This window comes from Protopterus annectens, chromosome 7.part0 (genome assembly GCF_019279795.1).
Source record: "Protopterus annectens isolate FY-2018-M chromosome 7.part0, PAN1.0, whole genome shotgun sequence".
NCBI classification, from domain to species: domain Eukaryota; kingdom Metazoa; phylum Chordata; order Ceratodontiformes; family Protopteridae; genus Protopterus; species Protopterus annectens.
The window spans coordinates 71,703,406-71,718,436 of NC_056739.1; the positions used below are offsets into that span (position 1 = coordinate 71,703,406).

Below are 15,031 nucleotides of genomic sequence, written 5' to 3' on the forward strand. Positions count from 1 at the left end.
GCACCTTCTGCTTTCCTGCTGTTGGGTAGTGAAGCCCTGGAACACAATACCAGGGACAGCAGTACAGTATAAGTTAAATGAAAAGTTCAGTAATGCCTGGATAAGGGAAAAGTGAGGACCAAAAACCATACACACAAGGCCTTTTTTGTTAACATTTATCACAAACCTACTTTTTCTAATACTTACCTGTATTTCTCGAGCTGGCACCCTTTGGACCAGAAGAAGGCAGTGGTGAAGGGGCAGCTCGTGGGAATGGCCAGGATGATTACAGATATAAAAACCTTTATAGAGAAATGTGACAATATTTACAGCATGTTTATTAGGAGACACTATCCTATTTCTTTTGTGGAACCAATAAAATAGGAGGTCATTACAAAAAGAGAATCAGGGTTTTACAAACACATTCTAGGTAGGACAAATGCCCCAGTGTTAATGCCCACTGACAATAATGTCGATACAGCCAACAGCAGTAGAGGGAACATGCAGAATCAATAGCACAAGTGTTTTATTACTACCTACAATTTGGACAGTAAGGGTACTTTTAATTGCCTTAAAATAATTGGATATTTTTCCCGATTATGATCTTCATAATAAAATTGGAGATAGACTATATATTGTTTATGAAAAGGATACATCTTCCAAAAAAATACTGGAGCAGAATGCTATTTTGCACAGTCAGAAAAAAAGGCATGATAAAATGTGTGTGTGTGTGTGTGGGGGGGGGGGGGTGCTCACAGTGCCTCAACATACTAGTGGGAAAGTAAGTTATGGTCAGAGGTAGCACCTATTCTATGAAAGGGCACTTTTCATGCGATTCTAAACAGGTCATCTATCTGGCTAGTTGTAGCACATGCTCAGCATTTGATATGGGCAAAACCTCTAGGAGATTAAAAGAAAGGATTTACGAACACCTACCTGACATTAAAAAATGTAAGAATACTAACACCTTATATAGGTACATTGCACAATTTCCAAAGCATTTTTTCAAGTTTACTATTGTTGACCAGGTAGTTTTTGATCCTAGGGGTTATTTGGTCAATGAGAACCTAGATAAAAATGAATTAAAGTGACATTTATTACTGGATGCCAGACATTCACCAGGTTTGAATGGTGCCTGTTCCATTGCTGCTGTGTTAAAACTTAAGAGAATGGAAGTGTAATCATCCAAAAAATGTGGTTTGCCTCTTTAAAAATTCTCAGGCTTAAAATTGTACTGAATAATAACATGATTCTAATTGTTTTAACCTTTTTGGAGGTGTGGTTTTACCTTTAAATATCTAGTATGATGTCTGTATTTTAGATTTTTTGTTCCGATGAAGTTCCTAACGTCAGGAATGAAAGCGCTCAACTAATTTTATATTATCTACATTTGAATTAAAAATCGGTTAAACACAACTGAATTCTCCTTGTTGTTACCCACTGTCCTATTGGCTTCACGGCACACAATTCATCTGTGTTAAAAGAGAGGACGGGTCAAGAGTGGTAGGACAGCTACTTTGGGGCTAACTGCAATACTAAGGTGAGTTTCAGGCAGATGATGCATCGGCATAGTTAAATTACATTATGCTCAGTTAGATATTAAGTATTTTGCTCAGTTAATACTGTGTTGGACTTCTATAATACTCTTCACTGTACAGTGCCAAGTGTTAAGCTGTATTCATTCTCTATTGAGGCTGGAAATGAAAATGACTCCACAATGCTCACAGACAAAAATCATCAGTGCATCATTAAGTGTGTGCTTACTCTCCTAATTGTCTTCCTGCTGGTGATCAGTTACATGTGCTGACTGTACACCATTTAGGCCATTCCTCCAACCCTGCTTCCTACTCATGATTTTGTAGTACTGACTTCTGCTCACCACTTCTTCTATGCCATGGCTACCATTTTGACAAGGAGCAGACAGGAAATAAAGTTTGTGTGTGGGTCTGAAGAGGTTTGTCAGAAGATGTTTTAGGAACTAAAATGAATTATGTGGGTACATTTTGCACAAGGTCAGACTCCAAACTGTGTACTGCTAATCACTTATATTTAGTGAAACTGTTTCATGTTGTGCTGTCACAGAAGTGTGATGACAAATGGACAAGGAAGAAGTATACAACTGACACAGCTGAGTATCTAATAAGAGATGACACATCAATGAGGAACAGAAGACAGAACATCCCCAATAAAGCTAGTCTTAGTGTCACCAGCTACAGCTAGCTCTGACATTTTGCACAAGTCATGGGTTCAACACTAGCGTTAGTGAACTGATCTTAGAATGAAGCTAGACTAAACTCCAGAGATGGTTGCACGTTGGCTAACAGCTTAATTCTAGCTCTCCCAATGTGAAAAAAGAAACTCAGCAGCGAAGGCCAGTGGACTTTTGTGTTTATGGGTAAATTTCAGTAACTGGCCAGTAAGTGCACTGCCTGGATGCCAGGAAAAAAGAAATACAGAGGACCTGAAGGAAAATCAGCTACAAAAGCTGAGGAAAAACTCTGACTGGGAAAAGTACTGAAGTTGTTCCACAAAATGCTGTGCAAGCTCCAGACATGACTTCCAGTAATTTAGAGGAAAGCATAAGACAACTGCATACAGACCTGGTTACAATAAACAAAACACTGACATATCAACTCAAACAACAAAAAGCTGGAAAAAATGTAAGAAGCTTTAAACAGATATTCAGATGAGGTGACAAAACTGCAAAAATCAGAGGTCAAAATGAAGAAAAGGCTGGCTGAATATGAGACTGCTCAAGAAGAGATTATTCAAACATAATAGAGTTAGAGGACAGAGCATGAAGGGAAAACCTGACATTTTCAGCTGTACCAGAAAAGCTGAAAGGAACAGACTGTATTAATTTTATGAAAGCACAAATAAGCAGCTGGACGGTTATTCCACAGCAGGAGTTGTTAATTGAAAGGCCACATTGTGTGTATGCTCCAAACCTGCCTATGAGAAAGCTTTAGTAGTAAAGATGCAATCCTACCAGCAGAAGGAGTTGATTCTGACAAAACTGTGGCAGAAGGACAAAGTTTTAAAAGTGGGAGACAGCAGAGTGCTTGCAGAGAACGATTCCTCAATATATACCAGGCAGAAGAGGAGTACATTTATTCCACTATTCAGGGAATGCCGAGAAGCAGGCATGAGATTCAAATTGCTGTAGCCAGCTATCTTCAAAATATTCCTCCCTGGATGCACAAAATCATTTTTTGATGAAGTACACACTAAGCAGGAAATACAAAAGAGCTGTGAAATAGAAGGACATTTCTGCTTCCTGTTCTTCTGGTAATAAAGACCATAGAGAGACTGTGCCAGTAAAATCTTTTTCAATGTTTTGATGGAAAATGCTGAAGAGAAGGAAGGGAGCATGACAGTTGACTATAAGAATCAAGAGTACATTGGAAATGAAGCATTGGCAGGATTTAGGAGCTGGAGATGAACAGGAATAAAAACAGTAACTTGGAAACTGACAAATGTGCAATTACAAAGCAATAATTACATTCGTGAAATATGACAGAACAAGAAAATTTGGAAATACTGGACTTTGTTGGACTCTGTTGGACTTGTGGGGCTCTCTAGCACATGCCATGTCATTAATGTTCGGAAAAATACTTAGGGGAGGGGAAGAGGAGGGAGAAAGTTAACTGCAAGTAAAACAAAATTCTTTCTTAATAGTACTATTTTTATACTGTATGATTTTCAGATCTTGTTTGCTGACGTTTACCAGAAATGAAATGTTTAATGTGCATAAATATTGGAGATGTAAAACTGCATATGCTCAATACAGAAAGAAACTATATCTGGAGCTCAATAACAAGGACAATGATGTCCCTCTAACAGCTCATTCTCCCAGAAGCTTGCAAACAGAAAGAATGAAGGTTGGTGGGCGGGGAGTTGAGGAAGAGCGAAAATGGACAACACAGATGGAATGTTATGGTAAGTACATAACTTCTTTATCTGATGTTGTCAATTTCCTTTCTGTCCTCAAATTATGAGATAGAGTCCCAAGCTACCTATAATCCCGGGTGGACTCTAAGGAAGGATATTCTTGAACACAGTTTAACCAAATGATGCTCTACCTTTGAAGACCAGATCCAACTTCTAATAAGTAATAAAAGTATGGGAAGTAGCCTATGTTAATGATGCACATATTTCATTCACATACGCTCTGTAAAGAAAAACTGAAGAGGTTGCCTTGGACCTAGTCAAATGAGCTTGCACCTGTTATGGTAAGGTAATACCCAATTTACTAGAGACAAATGATATATAATCAGTTAGCCATCTGGCTAAAGTTACCTTTGCGACTGCTTTGCCCACTTTTAATTCTGCAAAGAAAACAAGCAACTGGTCTGTTTTGCTGACTTCTCTTGTTCTATGCGGGTAAAAATGTAATTGTCTGTGAACATCCAATAAATGTAACATGTTGTGAGGATATCAGATATTATCATCTGTGCTAGCATGTCTGGCTGCAGTTTTGTAAATACTTATAAATAATTGTAAATTACCCTGTGTTATAAATGTCAGCATGACCAACTATAATTTTGTAAATAAGTTTGTATTTTTTGATTGTTTCTTTGATTTGTATCGGATGTTTGAATTGGACAGTTTTCTTCTGGCTGACCAAATGTACATTTATTTTAAAGGGTTAGTATTAGTTATGCGAAAGATGTATTTATCGAATACATCTTCAGTGAACACCAGCCACAGAAATTCACTTCAGTGAACCACATAATTTTTCCCACGGTTCACAAACACTTTGCCGTCACCCCAACTTTGCCCTTTTCCCCCACTGTATTGCAATCCAGGAGTTGGTATTATATATATATATATATATATATATATATATATATATATATATATATATATATATATATATATATTTCAAAAGTCTGAAATGAGAGAGTAGAATTTTCATAACAGCTTTCTTTAACTTTTAAAAGATTCTGCTATAAAAACTAGATGCTGAGGCAGTTGAGTGCAGTTACAAAGCTACAGTGAAATAGAGTTTTACTTTAATCAGTGTGAAACCTATCCTTCAGTGTTATTTTCATAACTCCTGTGTGGGAAATTGTGGTTTATTGAAATCAGTTATTCAGGGTATTTATGTTTTAAATAATTTTTATTTATTAAATACTTTACTACCTTTTTTGTGGCTTTTTATCGAGAAAATACTTTTAGTAGCCTGAGAAAGTTTATGCTTATTGTGATAACACCAGGGCCACTCTAAAAACCTTACTGCTTGGATTTACATGCTACACACACACACACACACACACACACACACACACACACACACACACACACACACACACACACACACACACACACACACACACACACACGTGCACTCATACACACATACACAAACACACACACGTGCACTCACACACATACACACACACACACACACACACACATATTTATATATATATATATATATATATATATATATATATATAGAGAGAGAGAGAGAGAGATTTTACCCAATATAATTGAACACCCCTTTTGAAGGTTATTCGGGTATTTTGACTGGTGGCAGCTGTTAACTGTGCAATTTGGGAAAGAGGACATAGCAAGTACATCTGTGCCAGTCTTTCCCAAGAGTGTTTGTATGCGTGAATATCAAATATTTAAGAGTGAGTGTGTCAAATACATAGAACTGGGACACAGTGCTCTGCAATGGTTAGTGTAAAGACTCACTTAGGGACCTGGATTGAAGCATATAGTTCATTCCCTGGTTTGGACCCTGTTCTCAGTGTACCCTTAGGGGAAATTGTGTGTTCTATTCCTGCTTTCAGTGATGCTCCCTTACTGGAGACAGTGGTGAGGACTGAGGCTTCTTAGTTACTGCCCCAGGTTTAAACAGGGGGGTCATCACACATGTATTCACCCTTGTTTGCAAATCTAGTGAAGAATACTGGCAAATTAATGGACTGATTGATATCAGATTCTGACACCACCTTGGGAAGGAAAGCGGCATTAGTTTGTAGCATCATTCTATCCTTGTGAAAGATCAAGTACGGAGTCTTTGTAGACAAGGCTTGAATCTCTGAAATTCTTCTAGCAGAGGTAATGGCTACTAAAAAAAAACAGTTTTCCAGGTAAGATACTTAAGGTCACATTTAGTTGCTGGTTCAAATGGGGGATGTATTAGAGCTTGCAGTACCAGACTGAGATCCCATGAGAGAGTAGGGTCCTTAAACAGAGGTCTTAAAACTAGAGTGCCTCGCAATAAAGCTCTGCACAATTTGTGACAGGCTAATGGAGAACCTTTAAATCCAATATGAAAATTTGATATTGCTGCTAAAAGAACTTTAATGGTTGAGGAACTAACTCCTTCTTTAAAAAGTAAGGCTAAAAACTCGAGTTTGTTATGTATAGGAGCTGAAAACTGCTCCACATGATTTTGTTGTGCCCAGTAAACAAATCTTTTCCATTTACTTGTATAAAGTTTTCTTCTTGAAGGTTTATGGGAAGATAAAAGAATATGTTGGATGGGGAAAAGAGCATCAGCTGTCTGGCTATAAAGGGAATTGGAGAACCAAGCTATCAGCCTGAAATTTGAAATGTCATGATGGATCATGCCCGTCAGGTGAAGCAGGAGGTCTGGAGCTGGACCAGGATCCAAGCCTGATGATGTAAGTGAGGCCAAAGGCAAGGAAACCAAATCTGTTGAGGCCAGTATGGTGCAATGAGGATGACTTTGCTCTTCAACTTGATAGCTTTCTGTAAAAATTTTGGAATTAATAGAATTGTAGAGTAGGCATAAAGTAGACCGGGGAGCCAATCATGAAGTAGAGCATCCCTCAGTGATTCTCCCTCTGTGGGGATTAGGGAAAAGTAGCTGCTGCACTTGTTGTTTAGGGGAGAAGCAAAAAGATCACAGCAAGGTTGGCCCATTCCCCCTCTGTGGGGATTAGGGCAAAGTAGCTGCTGCACTTGTTGTTTAGGGGAGAAGCAAAAAGATCACAGCAAGGTTGGCCCATTCCCCCTCTGTGGGGATTAGGGCAAAGTAGCTGCTGCACTTGTTGTTTAGGGGAGAAGCAAAAAGATCACAACAAGGTTGGCCCCATTGACGAAAAATCATTTTTGACACATTCCTGTTGAGAGACCACTCATGAGGTAGACAAATGCACCTGTTCAGTTTGTCTGCTGTCATACTGAACTTGCCCAGAATGTGCATTGCTATGAGAAAGCGGTTGGATGAGATTGACCATTACCACACACTGACTGCTTCTCAATACAAGGGGTATGATCTGGTACCGCCTTGTTTGTTGATGTACCAAACTACTGGCATACATTCCATTTGATATTCAATCGTCCCCAGTGGGAGAACATTGTGGAAGGCCTGCCATGCTAAAAGCACTGCTCTCATCTATCGGATACTGTATGCAACTTGGCCTCTTCAGGAGATCAAGTGCCTTGGACTGTTTCCCCAGAAATTGCCCCCACCCCAACTGGCAATCGTCAGTGGTCGCTATGGCCTTAGGCTGAAAGGTAATGAATGGACAAGATTGTAGAACCTGATCTGACTGAATCCACCACCTGAGATTTCTCTTGCATATCTGGGTGATTCATATCAGAGTTGATATGGGTTGGCAAAGTATCGATCATTGTGTTGCTAACATTCACTGGAGAATCCTCATATAAAATCTGGCTAAACGTATTAGTGTTATCACGGCTGACACTGATCCTAGAGCTTGAAGGACCAAGTGGGATGAAATCTTGGTACTGCAGATTATTTTTCTGACCTGTGACTTTATACTTTGAACCCTTGAGGGAGGCAGTAAAGCTATCATTGACTTTGTGTTGAAAATTGCTCCTCTGAATTCCAAATTTTGGGTTGGGTCCAGTTGAAACTTGCTGTAGTTTATGGTTATTCCCAGACGAGTACAAGTGTGAAGAACCTGATATCTTGCCCATATCAACTGATGACTGATCGGGGCGGTAATGAGTCAGTCGTCTAGATATGGAAACACCCGGAATCCCTGCGGTCTCAAGTGAGCTGCTATTACTGCCACACATTTGGTGAACACCCTGAGGGCTGTGGTGAGACCAAAGGGCAGAACTGTGAACTGGCTGCCGTGAACTGGCTGCCAGCCGGAAGCAGAAGTACTTTCTGGATTGTCTGTTCATCTTTATGTGATAGCATGCATCTTGATGGTTTATCGAGCATATCCAGTCATCCTTGCCCAATAAAGGGAGAATGGACTGGTGTGACCATCCAAAACTTGGTGTGTCAAACTGACTTCTTCAAGTTGCTGAGATCCAAAATTGGTCTCCAGTCCCGTTTTCTTTGGCACTAAAAAGAACTTTGAGTAAGTTCCGGATTCTATCTGGTTTGGTGGGACCTCTTGGATGACTCTTTTTTTCTAGCAGCTTTTGTATTAGACTTGTTGTTTCCTCTCTCTGACTGGGTGGAACATCAGGGATTTTCTATGACTTTGGAGATGGAAGGGAAAATGGTATTACTTAGTCTCTGGAAATAATCCACTTTATCCTAGTATCTTTTGTTATGTCTAGCCAGGCTCTCTGATACAGGGATAATTGACCCCTGATTGCCTCCAGAGGTGGACAACTGGACCTCCTTACAGGAGCGCTGGTAGGGTCTATCCAAGAAATAATCTCTGGACCCCTGGTTTTGTGGGCCTCCTCTGCCATGGGGGCATCTTCAACCATTGCAGTTTCCCCCTCTTTCCTTGGGTGAACTTTCTCCATGTGTGTCCTGGAAAGGACCCTGGGATTTCCGGAATCACATCTTTTGACCACTTCACTGACTTCTTGAAAATGATCTCTGAAGGGTTGAAAAACATAAGCCCACTGCAGACAGGGTCTTTCCATCCTTCTCACACCTGGATAATGTGTCATTTGCTTTTGGGGCCAAACAAAGTCATGCTGTCAAAAGGAGCACTGACAAACAAAGACTTCAGGGGCTCCGCAAAATTACATAAGCGCATCCAGGCATGTCTCCTGATGGAGATTCCTGAACTCGCTGCCCTTGAGGTTCTTTTGGCTACATGTGAAATGAGCCTCCTGGATGAATTTGAAATAGATTGTAGGGTAGCCAACTGAGAAGTCACAGATGATTGGACCTCTGCAGAAATGGATCCTGAGAGGGTATTTGACAATTCCTCAATCAAATCCCTCTGTAGCCTTGTAAAATGTGCCAAACAATTCAGCAATCTTAAGGCGAAGGTTGCTGAAGCATAGACACACTTCCCAAACCTATCCATTGCACTAGACTCCCTGTTAGGCAGATAAACAGTAGAACTCTCGTCGTCAAATTCCTTTTTTGGTGGCTGCCACCATAATCGCAGTATTAAGGGACACCCCTTTACCCCCAAAAAGATTATCCGAAGGTGGTGCCATAATCCTGTCCAGTCTCTTAGGTATGGGTTAAACTGTGTCAGGTTCCTTCCACGCCCACTATGAAACCAATTCAATAAGCTTGCCGGCGGGCAGAGTAACCCAGGAGGTAGACAGGCCAGTACCAAAAGCCTCCAGGAATGCCACCTTCTCGGATGAAGGATTGTTGGGAGTCCGATCTCCTCTCCGTTTTAAGATCTCAAGGATGTCTCCAAATGCGACATCTTCAAGAGGTGATTGTGGGGACCCTTCACCTTCATCGAAGTCCATATCCTCTGTGACTAACTCTTGAGGAGATTCCAAGTGCTTCCTCTTGCACTTCTTCCTCCGATGGACCTCCAAAGTGGGATGCTCTGGGGAGGTATCAGAATAAATTATAATACCCTTCTGGGAAGCCTGCAGTTCTTGGACTGGCTGTCCCTGTGGTACAGAGTGATGAGGCTTCAAGCGCAGAGACATCAAAGTAGAAGGGTGAAGATCTGAAGGGGTTGGATCCGGCCATTCTGCCGGGGCAGGAAAAAAATCCCTCTTCACACTCTCAAAGGCGGACTGCTCCAGAGAAAAAGAAGACCTTGGCTCTGCAAAGACAGGCTTTTGGACTGCTGCCCTCTCCCGTTCTGAAAGCAATCTCCCCGAGGTGGAAGCCAGTGCTGAGTTATCCAATGCCGAGGCTCTGAGGTGCAGAGACAGCTCCAACAACTTCCGAGTCGACTCCAACACCCTGGATCTAACAGGGAAGCTTTGACTCCTACAGCCCCCTGGATCTGACTGAACCAGATCACTGAGACGAAACTCCGGATCTGAAGATAATGCTATCTTTGGATCCAAGCCAGATGGAGCCAGAAGGCTCAGATCTATGGACGAAGGAATCAGAGGAGGAACTTAGCAAAGGTGTAGTCAAAGAAAGGACCTCTTGACCGAAAGGGGTAGGAGCAGATAAGGCATCCGTCTTACTCTATGCTGAGAGGATTTTCCGCACCACTCTTTTCACATCTTCCTCCATCAAACTTCAGGAAAAATAAGTGGAAACAATACAGGGGGACCTGGGTTGGTGATGTTCTAAAAAGGGTCAGGGCAGCCCTGAAGGCACCAGATCTATGGATGGTGAGTATCTTGTCCTCGGTAGATATGTAAGGTTTGAGGCAGTCGGATCTGATATATTTTTTGTCAGATTTGAGGTGGAGGGTCCATAACTTTTTTCTTTTTCGGATCTGGAGATGAGGAACTCTTGGATCTGACTGGAAATAAGTTATGCCTTTTCCTCGACAGCTCTGAAACTGGGGAGGATGAGGTAGATGGTTTCGGAGTTGAAAGTTTTGACACTTTACTTTTGTGGGATTGAGCCCCAGATGTTGCCTCTCCAAAACCAGATGGTAATAAGCCTTTCAGTATAAGTTTATTCTTTTTTTCTACCAAAGCCCTGGGATTGAAGCGATGGCAGACTGAACAATCTTCTTGAAGAGGTAAAGGCCCAAGGCAGTAAACACATAATGTAGGCATCAGACATTGGTAGTTTGTGCCTGCACTTAACACACCTTTTAAACCCAGCAGGGCCTTTTTTCGCCATAATACCAAACTATATAGGAAGGAAATTTAAGTAAGAACAGGATTTTTTTTGAAGAAGAAGAAGGGGAGAAGGAAAAACAACCAGCGATGGTAAAAGAAAAGAGAGACACTAAGTGTAGAAAGTAAATTACTAAATATAGTAATTTAAGAAGTACACTAAACACGAAAGGAAAAGATAAGGGAACAAATTTTACCAACTATAGTAATGAGAAATACGATGCCTTATGAAGGTAAGGGACAAGTAATATATAATTATTAGAAAAGATTAGATAATACAGGAAGATAGAAGATAATAATAATCACTTAGCTCAAAAAAGCTGAAGAGCAAGGTCAACCACGTCTTTTATTGAAAGCGACAAATGAGATCGGGGGTAAACTGGGGTTGGTGCATTATGGGTAAAGGAGAAGCTTGAGAGTTCTTAGTTACCACGAGCTTTAGTAACAGCCGAGTTGGATTTGAGGATCAGATCTGAACCCATCAGTTGAGGAAAGAATGAAAACTGACAACATCAGATCAAAAGCTTTTGTAAGATGTGACAATGGATATGATAAGAAGCAACTGTATAAAAGTTCAGCCTGCTAAACAGTGTATGCATGTAACACAAAAACTGGAACTAGACATTTAACAAAAAAAATGTTATATATAAAAGGTTGGAATAATAACTTTTTAATAGAATGACACTTTCTGTAATGCCTTTAAATGTCAATGATCTCAGAGGTAAATGCAAAAAAGAAAGCAGTGAATTATATTAAAAATGTAGAGTACAAACAGCTATGCTACAAGAGACACTCTTGGAAAGAACCAAACATGTGAATTTGATAAAGAAAGGTTTTCAGGATGGCTACTCATCAGAATATCTGGGACAAAAGAAAAGATGAGTACTTATATTAATTGCAAGAGGAGCTCCAATAGTGATAGAACAGGATACAGAGGGGGCTACTGGCAAGGGAGGAGGATTACACTGGCATGCATTTATATTCCACCTAAAACTGCTATAATGGAGCTTAAGAAAATTCTGGGAGAAATAGTCAACTTTCAGCAAGGAATATTACTTATAGGTAGGGACTGGAACTTGATTTGCAACAGTGAAGATGTGACTGGGGGTCCAGAAGGGAAATATAACAAAAGAGGGTAGACTTTTGAAGACATTTATGAAAATATTTGTCATGAATGATATGAATTCAGTACTAGAAGTTCAGAGTAAATGTATATATTATTCCCCAAGATACAAAAACTGGGCTAAGCTAGACAGAATTTAAATTTCACTAGAACACATGCATTTAATTGAAGGTCTTGATACACACCCAATAACTATTTCAAATCAAGTGCCAATAATAACTAAAATAAAAACACAGACCAATGAAATAAAAATGAGATACTGGCATTTTCCCACCTATCTGTTGAAAACAGAAGAAATTAAGGAATGGGGTAGTGGAAATTATTCAGGAACTATTAGAGACGATAGAAATTTATTCTAAAAGTATAGCTAGGGAGTGGAATAAAATTAAAGTGGAGTTTAAAAATTGGGTGGAAATAAAAGAAAGGGAGATATGGTTAAGAAGCAATAAGAGTTATTTAGAGGGACTGACAAATGTTAAAGCATAACAGAATAGGAATAAGGGGAATCTCACATAACAAGAAGAGGCACAACTGCAGAATGCTGAACAAAAAAATAAGGGATTACCTTGATAACATGCATGAGATTCGAAAGACTGCTGTTAAGCAACTGTTTTTTGATAATAACACTAGAGCACAAAAACTTTTAACACAATGACTCAGCCAACAGAAAGTAGAAAGCGCTGTCTCTGAGCTTAGAGAGCCTATAACAAGGAAGGTAACAAGAGATCCTGAAGACATATTAGAAATATTTCAGAAATTTTATTAAAGTCTGTCTAAAGCAGAGAAATATGGAAATCAAGAAAAGGTACAAATGGAAATGTTTATGGAATAATTAAATATGCCAAGGTTAAAGGTAGATGATGTTTGATTAATTAAAAATTAATGAAAGGCAATGTAAAGACTGTCACCACGATGAAGGTATAGGGTCCAAAATTTAATAAAAAGTATAATGCTCCATGAGTAGCAGCAAGTAAAACAAAGTAAAATAAAATAAATGCAGGACAAGTGTTTTCGGCAAGTAGCCTTCAGATCCTGACATACATTAAAAGCTAGTGCATTTTAAATGGCAATCAAATTAGGTCATAATCATATCTGTAATCTGTGCCCTTTCAGCACAGGTTTTAAATGGACCATCCCATTTAGTCCTGGTAGTTTATCAGCCTGTAAATTGACTAGCCAATGCACCTCTACCGTTTCAGTTGGATTAAATAAGTCTCCACCTCGTAGGCTCTCCACAATGATTTGTAAAACCATAAAAGTAAACTTATGGTCTGGATACCTAGAGATATGTTGGACCAATGTGTTATTGTTGTTAGTCAATCTTATGTCACTGAAATGTTGTAATATTCTATTCTTAAAGAGCCTATTCATTTTTCTACATAAAAACTTACACACTGAACACAATTAACAATATAGACAACATTACTGCTAGTGCAGTCTACATAAAAATCCAAACTATATGTCCATGAGGTTATGGGATGTTTAAAGAAATTCCTTGAGACGACATATCCACAGTTAGGACAGGAAGAGATGAGATAAAAATGACCATGTATAACCAATCTACAGGGAAGTCCCCAGGAATAGAGGGTATTCCTATGGAAGTTTAGAAGCTAGGAGGGAAAAACTGATAAAGATCTGGAAGGTTTTGTTTAATAATATTTTAAGAGAAGGAGAAGTATCAACATCCTGGAAGAAAGTGGTGATAGCTGTAATACCTAAGGAGGGTAAAGATTCATCAGATCCAGCTTCATACCTGTCCATTTCAATACTAAACCATGATTAAAAATGTGTTTATGTCTATAATGGCTGGAAGAATGGCAGAAGTGATGCCAAAATTGATCGATAATAGATATGGATCAATGTGGTTTTGCGGAAGGGAGGCAAACATTTAACAACATTAATGGAACACTGATGATCGAGACAGAAGTAGAATGTAAAAAAAACAGCAGTGTTATTGGTGGGTCCTGATGCAGGGAAAGCATTTGACAGAGTAAGCTGGGACTTTATAAACAGGGCAATGGAAGCATTTGCATTCCTTGATACAATTATAAGGTTGATTAGAAGGATATATGAGGAACTGGAGGTGAAAATTAAAGTGTGAAGGGTCCTCTCTGATAATTTCTGCTTGAGTAGAGGAACCAGGCAGGGGTGTCCTCTTTTCCATTTGTTACTTGTATTATACTTAAAATGACTGGCAAAGAAAATAAGGGACTCAGAAATTCAAGGATATAACTGGTATGGTAGTCAAGAAAAGCTGACTCTATTTGCAGATGATACTATTTTATACCTAACAAAACCAGAAAAGGACATTACAGTGATATGGAACACTTTGAGACAATTTCAAATCTTTTCAGGATACAAAATTAATGAAGCTAAAACAAAGGCAATAGCAGTTATTATGTACCCACACATGAATTGGTTCAGCAATATCCATGTTTAGGAGGACATGATAAAATTAAGTATTTAGGAGTATGGATTAAAATGTTTCTGGTGTGGTAGCTAAGGATATGTGTTAAGAGACTAAACAAAAGATAATACAACAACTGAGAATTTGGAAGCTCTGTTATATGGATAGGGATAGGGATAGTAAGATACAAGCAGTTAAAATGTTTTTAGTCCCTTTAGTCTTATACACAGGTCAAGCATATTTTTATCAACTAGAGGAGAAGTTGTGGATAGTGATTAATAAAGAGCTGAAGGGTTTTATCTTGGAGGGAAAGACAGTAAGAGTCAAGTGGGATAAGCTGATTTTTCCAATAGAACAAGGCAGATTGGGATTACTTGATTTTAAGGGGTATTTCACAGCTACACATTTAAGGCTCCTATACATAGCACAAGCAGAAACCTATAATTCAAAGTGGAAAGGGATGATGACAAAATAGGGGGTAGTTCAAGAAACAAGGAGAGACTTGGATGTTGGATGCAGATCTGTAAGGAGAATAACAATAATCATACAGAATATTATATACATAAAGTAGAAGAACGTATTCTGAAAAT

The 15,031-nt window shown here is 39.3% G+C and overlaps 1 protein-coding gene across 1 annotated transcript in view; it reads right to left on the reverse strand.

Annotated features, from left to right (window-relative positions):
• ITPR3 (inositol 1,4,5-trisphosphate receptor type 3) overlaps window positions 1-15,031 on the reverse strand; it is a 2,403,054-nt gene that overhangs the window by 1,480,402 nt on the left and 907,621 nt on the right. The gene's annotated exons all lie outside the window — the stretch shown is intronic.